The following is a 7,433-nucleotide window of genomic DNA, read 5'->3' on the forward strand; positions in this document are numbered from 1 at the left end:
GATACTGAAGCAGTTCATGTCCAAATGCAACAATATTCAGGCTTGGGCTGACAAGTGGCAAGTGCAGTCCTGTGGGCAATGACTATCTCCATCAAGAGATAATCTATCGACCATCCTTTGACATTCAGTGAAATTACCATCACTGAATCCCCCACTGTCAACACCCTGGGGTTACCATTGACCAGAAACTCAACACAACTGGTCAACTGGAGCCACAAGAACAGATGAGAGGCTAGGAATCCTGCAGGAAGTAACTCACCTCCTGACTCCCCACACTTGTCCACAAGCTTAGACAGCACCTTCCAAACACATGACCACTACCATTTAGAAGGTCAAGGGCAGCAGATACATGGAAACCCCACCACCCTCTCACCATCCTGACTTGGAAATATATTGTCATTGCTTCACTGCCACTGGGTCAAAATCACAGCACAGTGGGTGTACTTGCACCACATGGACTGCAGTGGTTCAGGAAGGCAGCTGACCACCATCTTCTCAAGGGCATTTAATGATGGCAATAAATGCTGGCCTAGCAAGCAACACCCACATCCCATAAATTATATTTTTAAATGCTGTATTCAGGGAGCAGCTATTCAGCCATTCACTCCTCATCTAAACACATATGGTGCGGGATTCTCCAATAATGGGGCTATATTCCCACGCCAGCATGAAAACCCACGCCAACCATTCCGGCATCAACGGCCCCCGAAAGTAAGGAATTCTCCGTGAGGTAGTTCCCGCAGCTCCAGCATATTTCCGCGCATGTGCAGAACAGCTAGCGTACTTCCGCGCATGCGTGGGGCTTCCCTTCTCCGTGCCGGCCCCTGGGCAATATGGTGGAGCCCTACAGGGACCCAGCACGGAAGAAAGAAGGACCCCACGGAACCAGCCCGCGCACCGATCGGTAGGCCCTGATCGCAGGCCAGGCCACCGTCGGGGCTCACCCTGGGGTCGGATCCCCTCCCTCAGAACGGCCCTCGCACACTTACCTGCCAAGTCCCGCCGTGTGTGAGGTTAGTAATTCACGCTGGCGGGACTGGGCAAAACCTGTCGGGCACTCGGCTCATCTTTGCCTGGAGAATCGCCGGGGGTGGTGGTGCTGGGGGGCACTGTCAATGGCCCCCGACCGGCGTGGCGGGAATCCCGGTGGCACCCGAAAAATGGCGCCGGAGAATAGGGTAGCTGGCGTCGGGACGGTGGGCGGGATTCGCACCTCCTCCGGGGATTCTCTGACCCGGCACAGGGCTGGAGAATCCTGCCCATTTTCTGTCTTTACAGAACCATTACAGCTCACTTTGGCTTTTGTACCACACAACTTTTTTGTAATTTATTCTCGCCTGCCATTCACCCCATCCTCACCCGCCTCCAACCTCCTTGCTTAAAACTTATTCTGGGGCAGTACAGTGGTGCAGTGATTAGCACTGGGGACTACGGCGCTGAAGACGCTGGCTCGAATCCCGACCCTGGGTCACTATCCCTATGGAGTTTGCGCATTCTCCCCGTGTCTGTGTGGGTTTCGCCTCCACAACCCAAAGATGTGCTGGTTAGGTAGATTGGCCATGCTAAATTGCCCATTAATTGGAAAAAAAAGTATTCTATTTCTATCTGTCCTCAGTTCTGATAAATAAATATTTTTCTCTCTGCAGATTCTTTCCTGAATTGTTTAATATTTCCGGCATTTTAGACCATAAGACCATAAGACATAGGAGCAGAATTAGGCCACTTGGCCCATCGAGTCTGCTTGCAATTCAATCATGGCTGATATTTTCTCATCCCCATTCTCCTGCCTTCTCCCTTAACCCCTGATCCCCTTATTAATCAAGAACCTACCTATCTCTGTCTTAAAGCCACTCAGTGAATTGGGCTCCACATCCTTCTGCGGCAAAGAGTTCCACAGATTCACCACCCTCTGGCTGAGAAAATTCCTCCTCATCTCTGTTTTAAAGGATCATCCCTTTAATCTGAGATGGTGTCCTCTGGTTCTAGTTTTTCCTACAAGTGGAAACATCCTCTCCATGTCCACTCTATCCAGGCCTCGCAGTATCTTGTACATTTCAATAAGATCCCCTCTCATCCTTCTAAACTCCGACGAGTACAGACCCAGAGTCCTCAAACGTTCCTCATACGACAAGCTCTTCATTCCAGGGATCATTCTTGTGAACCTCCTCTGGACCCTTTCCAAGGCCAGCACATCCTTTCTTAGCTATGGGGCCCAAAACTGCTCACAATACTCCAAATGGGGTCTGACCAGAGACTTAAATAGCCTCAGAAGTGCATCCCTGGTCTTGTAGTCTAGCCCTCTTGGCATGAATGCTAACATTGCATTTGCCTTCTTAACTGCCGACTGAACCTGCACATTAACATGAAGAGAATCGTGAACAAGGACTCTCAAGTCCCTTTGTGCTTCTGCTTTCCGAAGCATTTCCCCAGTTAGAAAATATTCTATGCCTAGATTCCTCCTTCCAAAGTGCATAATCTCACACTTTTCCACATTGTATTTCATTTGCCACTTCATTGCCCACTCTCCTAGCTTGTCCAAGTCCTTCTGCAGCCCCCTTGCTTCCTCAATACTACCTGTCCCTCTACAGATCTTTGTATCATCTGCAAACTTAGCAACAGTGCCTTCAGTACCTTCTGAACAGTACCATAAACCAATTTATCAACTATACATTCAGTCCCTCAATTCAAGTCATTGACGTAGATTGTAAATAGTTTAGGCCCCAGTACTGATCCCTGTGGCACTCCATTTGTTACATCTTGCCAACCCAAAATTGAACCATTTATCCCTGTTACCTGTTAGCTAACCAATTCTCCATCCATGCTAATATGTTACCCTCTACAAAATGGGCACTTACTTTGTGAAGTAACCTATGATGTCTTCTGAAAATCTAAATACACCACATCCAAAATTCCCCTTTATCTACATTGCGAGTTACTTCTTCAAATAACTAATAAATTAATCAAACACACTTTCCCGATCACAAAGCCACATTGACTCTGCCTGGTTGCATTGAGAATTTCTAAGTGCCCTGCTATAATCTCTCTAACAATAGATCTCAGAATTTTCCCTGTGACAACGGGTTAAGCTAACTGGCCTGTAGTTTTCTACTCTCTGTCACTCTCCATTTTTGAGTACAGCAGTTAGCTCACTATTTTTCAATCTGATGGGACCTGTTCAGAACCTCAGGAATTATAGAAAATTTACCATCAATGTATCCACTATCTCAGCAGCCATTTCCTTTCAGAATTTAGGATGAAATCTATCAGGACCTGGGGTCTTGTCACAATGAACAAAGAGCAAAGAAACGTACAGCACAGGAACAGGCCCTTTGGCCCACCAAGCCTGCACCCACTATGCGGCCCATCTAACCTAAAACCTTTTACATTTATGGGGCTTGTATCCCTCTATTCCCATCCTATTCATGTACTTGTTAAGACGCCCCTCAACGTCACTATCGTACCTGCTTCCACCACCTCCTCCGACAGTGTGCTCCAGGTGCCCACTACCCTTTGTGTAAAAAAAACTTCCCTCGCACATCTCCTCTAAACTTTGTTCCTCGCACCTTAAATCTATGTCCCCTAATAATTAACTCTCCCACTATATGGAAAAAAAAGCTTCTGACCACCCACTCTGTCCATGCTCCTCATAACTTTGTAGACTTACATCAGGTTGTCCCTCAGATAGTCGTTCCAGTGAAAACTAACTACGTTTATCAAACCTCTCCTCGTAGCTAATGCCCTTGCTATCAGGCAACATCCTGGTAAATCTTTTCTGTGCCGTCTCCAAAGCCTCCACATCCTTCTGGTAGTGTCACAACCAGAATTGGACACTATATTCCAAGTCTGGCCTAACTAAGGTTCTGTACAGTTGCAGCATGACTTGCCTATATGTATACTCAATGCCCCATCCGATAATAGTAAGCATGCCGTATGCTTTCTTGACTACCTTCTCCAGCTATGTTGCCACTTTCAGTGACCTGTGGGCCTATACACCCAGATTTCTCTGCCTGTCAATACTCTTCAGGGTTCTGCCATTTACTGTACATTTCCATCTGTGTTAGACCTTCCAAAATTCATTATCTCACATTTATCTGGATTAAACTCCATCTGCCATCTCTCTGTCAAAGTCTCTAACCGATCTATATCCTGCTGCATCCTCTGACGGTCCTCATCACTAACCACAATTCTACAACCTTTGTGTCGTCCGCAAACTTGCGAATGAGACCAGTTTTCCTCCAAATCATTTATATATACCACAAACAGCAGAAGTCCCAGCACTGAGCCCTGTGGAACGCCGCTAATCACAGCCCTCCATTTAGAAAAGCACCCTTCTCCTGCTACCCTCTGTCTTCTCTGGCTGAACCAGTTCTGTATCCATCTTGCCAGCTCACCTCTGATCCCACGTGACTTCACCCTCTGTACCAGTCTGCTATGAGGGACCTTGTCAAAGGCCTTACTGAAGTCCATGTAGACAACAGCCACTGTCCTACCTTCATCAATCATCTTTTTCACTTCCTTGAAAAACCGATCAAGTTAGTGAGGCATGACCTCACCTTTACAAAACCATGCTGCCTCTCGCTAATACGTCCACTTGCTTCCAAATGGGAATAAATCCTGTCTCAAAGATTCCTTTCCAATAATTTCCCTACCACTGATGTAAGGCTGTCCGTCCTGCAATTACCTGGATTATCCTTGCTACCCTTCTTAAACAAAGGAGCAACATTAGCTATTCTCCAATCCTCTGGGACCTCACCTGTAGCTAGTTAGGATACAAATATTCCTGTCAAGGCCCCAGCAATTTCCTCCCTTGCCTCTCTCAGTATTCTGGGGTATATCCCAACAGGCCCTGGGGACTTGTGTATCTTAACGTTGTTCAAGACGCACAACACCTTCTCCTTTATGATGTCAATGTGACCCAAACTATCTACACACCCTTCCCCACACTCATCGTTCACCATGTCCTTCTCTTTGGTGAATACTGATGCAACGTGGTCATTTAGTACCTCTCCCATTTCCTCTTGCCCCATGCATAGATTCCCTCCCCTGTTCTTGAGAGAACCAACCCTTTCCATGGCTGCCCTCTTGCTCTTTATTTACTTACAAAAAGCTTTGAGATTTTCTTTATCTCTGTTTGCCAATGACATTTTGTGACCCCTTTTAGCCCTCCTGACTCCTTGTTTAAGTTCCTTCCTACTTTCCTTACATTTCTCATGGAATTCTAGCACTTACAAATGCTTCCTTTTTCTTTTTGGCTATGCTCACAATATCCCTCGTTATCCAAAGGTCCCAAGACTTGAAATATTTATCCTTCTTCCTCACATTTTTTATTTTTCAGAATTTTCACAGTACCCTTTCCCTGGTGATTGTAATTGTTTTAATTTATTCCATCCTTTTCACCTTTGATTTACAATTATTTCTGGGATGTTATTTGTATCCTCTACAGTGAACGCATGAAATATATCTGTTTAATTCATCCTCCTTTTCCCTTATCTTCCATTATTAATTCCCCCAAATCACTCCAGAAGCCCAACATTGACTTTACTTACTGATTTTTCAGACTACCTACAGAAACTCTTACTATCTGTTTTATTATTGCTAACTAGCTTTCTCTCACATTATAATTTCTACATGATCATTATTCTTTTAGTCATTCTTTGCTGATTTTTATATTCTATCTAATTTTTTGATCAGCTACTCGTCTTTGTGAAATTGTATACCTTTTCTTTCAATTTCTTTAATTTCCTTTGAGAGGCATAGCTGGTGCATCGTTAAACTCAAGCTTATATTTCTCACTGAAATGTATCTTTGACGAGGGTTATGAAATAGGTCTTTCAGTGTCTCTACTCAGCTATCCCTTAACCTAATTTCCCATCTCACTTTATGGTCTTCATACCCTGATAATTGCTTTTATTGAAGTTCAAAACATTGGTCTTTGACCTACCCTTCTCTCCCCGAATATAAATCACAATTACGTTATGGTCTCCGCTATCTAGGAGCTCCTATACTGAAGTTTTTGTTCCACATTACTTGACTGAGAATAGCCTGCTGTCTGTTGGGCTATAGAACATACTGTGCTAAGTAACTGTTCCAAAAGTACTCTTATTAACTAATTTTTCAGGCTGCCCAAGCCAATTTGATACATCCAACTTTTACATGGGTAAAATCACTCCTGATTATTTCTGTACACTTTGTACAGGCCCCCATTAATTCTTTCTGTAAACCTCATTCAACAGTGCAGTTACTGTTAAAGGGGTATAAACCGTCTCCCACATGTGAATTCTTACAGTTACTATTTCATATATTGGTCTTGCTGTAAAAACCCTGGAATTTCATGGTGTAGTAACTTCAATTTACTGCGGCACACCTTCACTGGCTTTGGAAAGCAAATGCTACATTGAATGTTTGGAATATTAAATTTCTCAATAATAAAAAAATCCACATTATAAACTTAAGTATATATCTATTTATGTCTTTAGTTTAGCTTCTATCTCAACCCAATCTTAATTTATTTAGCTGCTAAAAAATTGAATTGAAAGTAAAGGATTTTTGTTGGAAATTGGCAGCAGATTGGCAGCCAATTTGGGGAGGGGGGGGGGGGGGGGGGGCTTTGTGTATGTGACATAGTCTCTGTGCTCCTGGCCACTCAGAAGATTACCTGACCCCTGAACTGTCCCCAGCAGACTTTCCCGTGTGGCTGGACCCCAAAAGTACCCCATCCAAAGTGGCCGCCATTCGGAAACGCAAGGACACATGTGTTATCTTTTTTTTGTTCCTATTACCTTTCAAGGTCAATCAGCACAAATGTTGACACAGGAGGTGATTCACATTACATAGCATTTTATTGCTGCAGCAGTCAAACCTAATAAGAAAACATGGATCCTGTGATGCACTGGCTTGCAAGTACGGCAAGCCAGACAAAACATACAAACACAACAGGAAAAGCTGGGTTTAAAAGGGCCGAGGGCAGGCTGCCAAGCCTATCCACAAAACATAGCTCCAACTTGAACCCAACACTGGCACAGAGGTGGGCATTACACAAGGGGCACCCCTGGTGATGTGTTGGGTGCCCCAACACTTAAAATAGTACAACACTATTTTATTAAACTATAAACTGTTGAACATACTCTTACTGTGGGTTAACGCGATGTTAGATTAAATAAAGACCTGTGCCTATCCTAACCAGTCTATGCACTCAGCACATGGTGAGAATCTGTGCTGTAAACTGTAAGCCCTTGTACTTCTGAAAGGCTGCATCCCGAATGAGTGGGAAAACTGATGCCCTCTGTCTTTATAGTGAGTGTGCTCTAACTGGTGATTGGCTGCAGTGTTATGCATGTTGATTGGTCCTACTGTATATTCATCAGTGTGTGTGTCTGCACCATGATATACTGGTGTATATTATGACACCTGGGTCCCATGCAATGAATTAAAAT

This window comes from Scyliorhinus canicula, chromosome 8 (genome assembly GCF_902713615.1).
Source record: "Scyliorhinus canicula chromosome 8, sScyCan1.1, whole genome shotgun sequence".
Classification (NCBI taxonomy): Eukaryota; Metazoa; Chordata; class Chondrichthyes; order Carcharhiniformes; family Scyliorhinidae; genus Scyliorhinus; species Scyliorhinus canicula.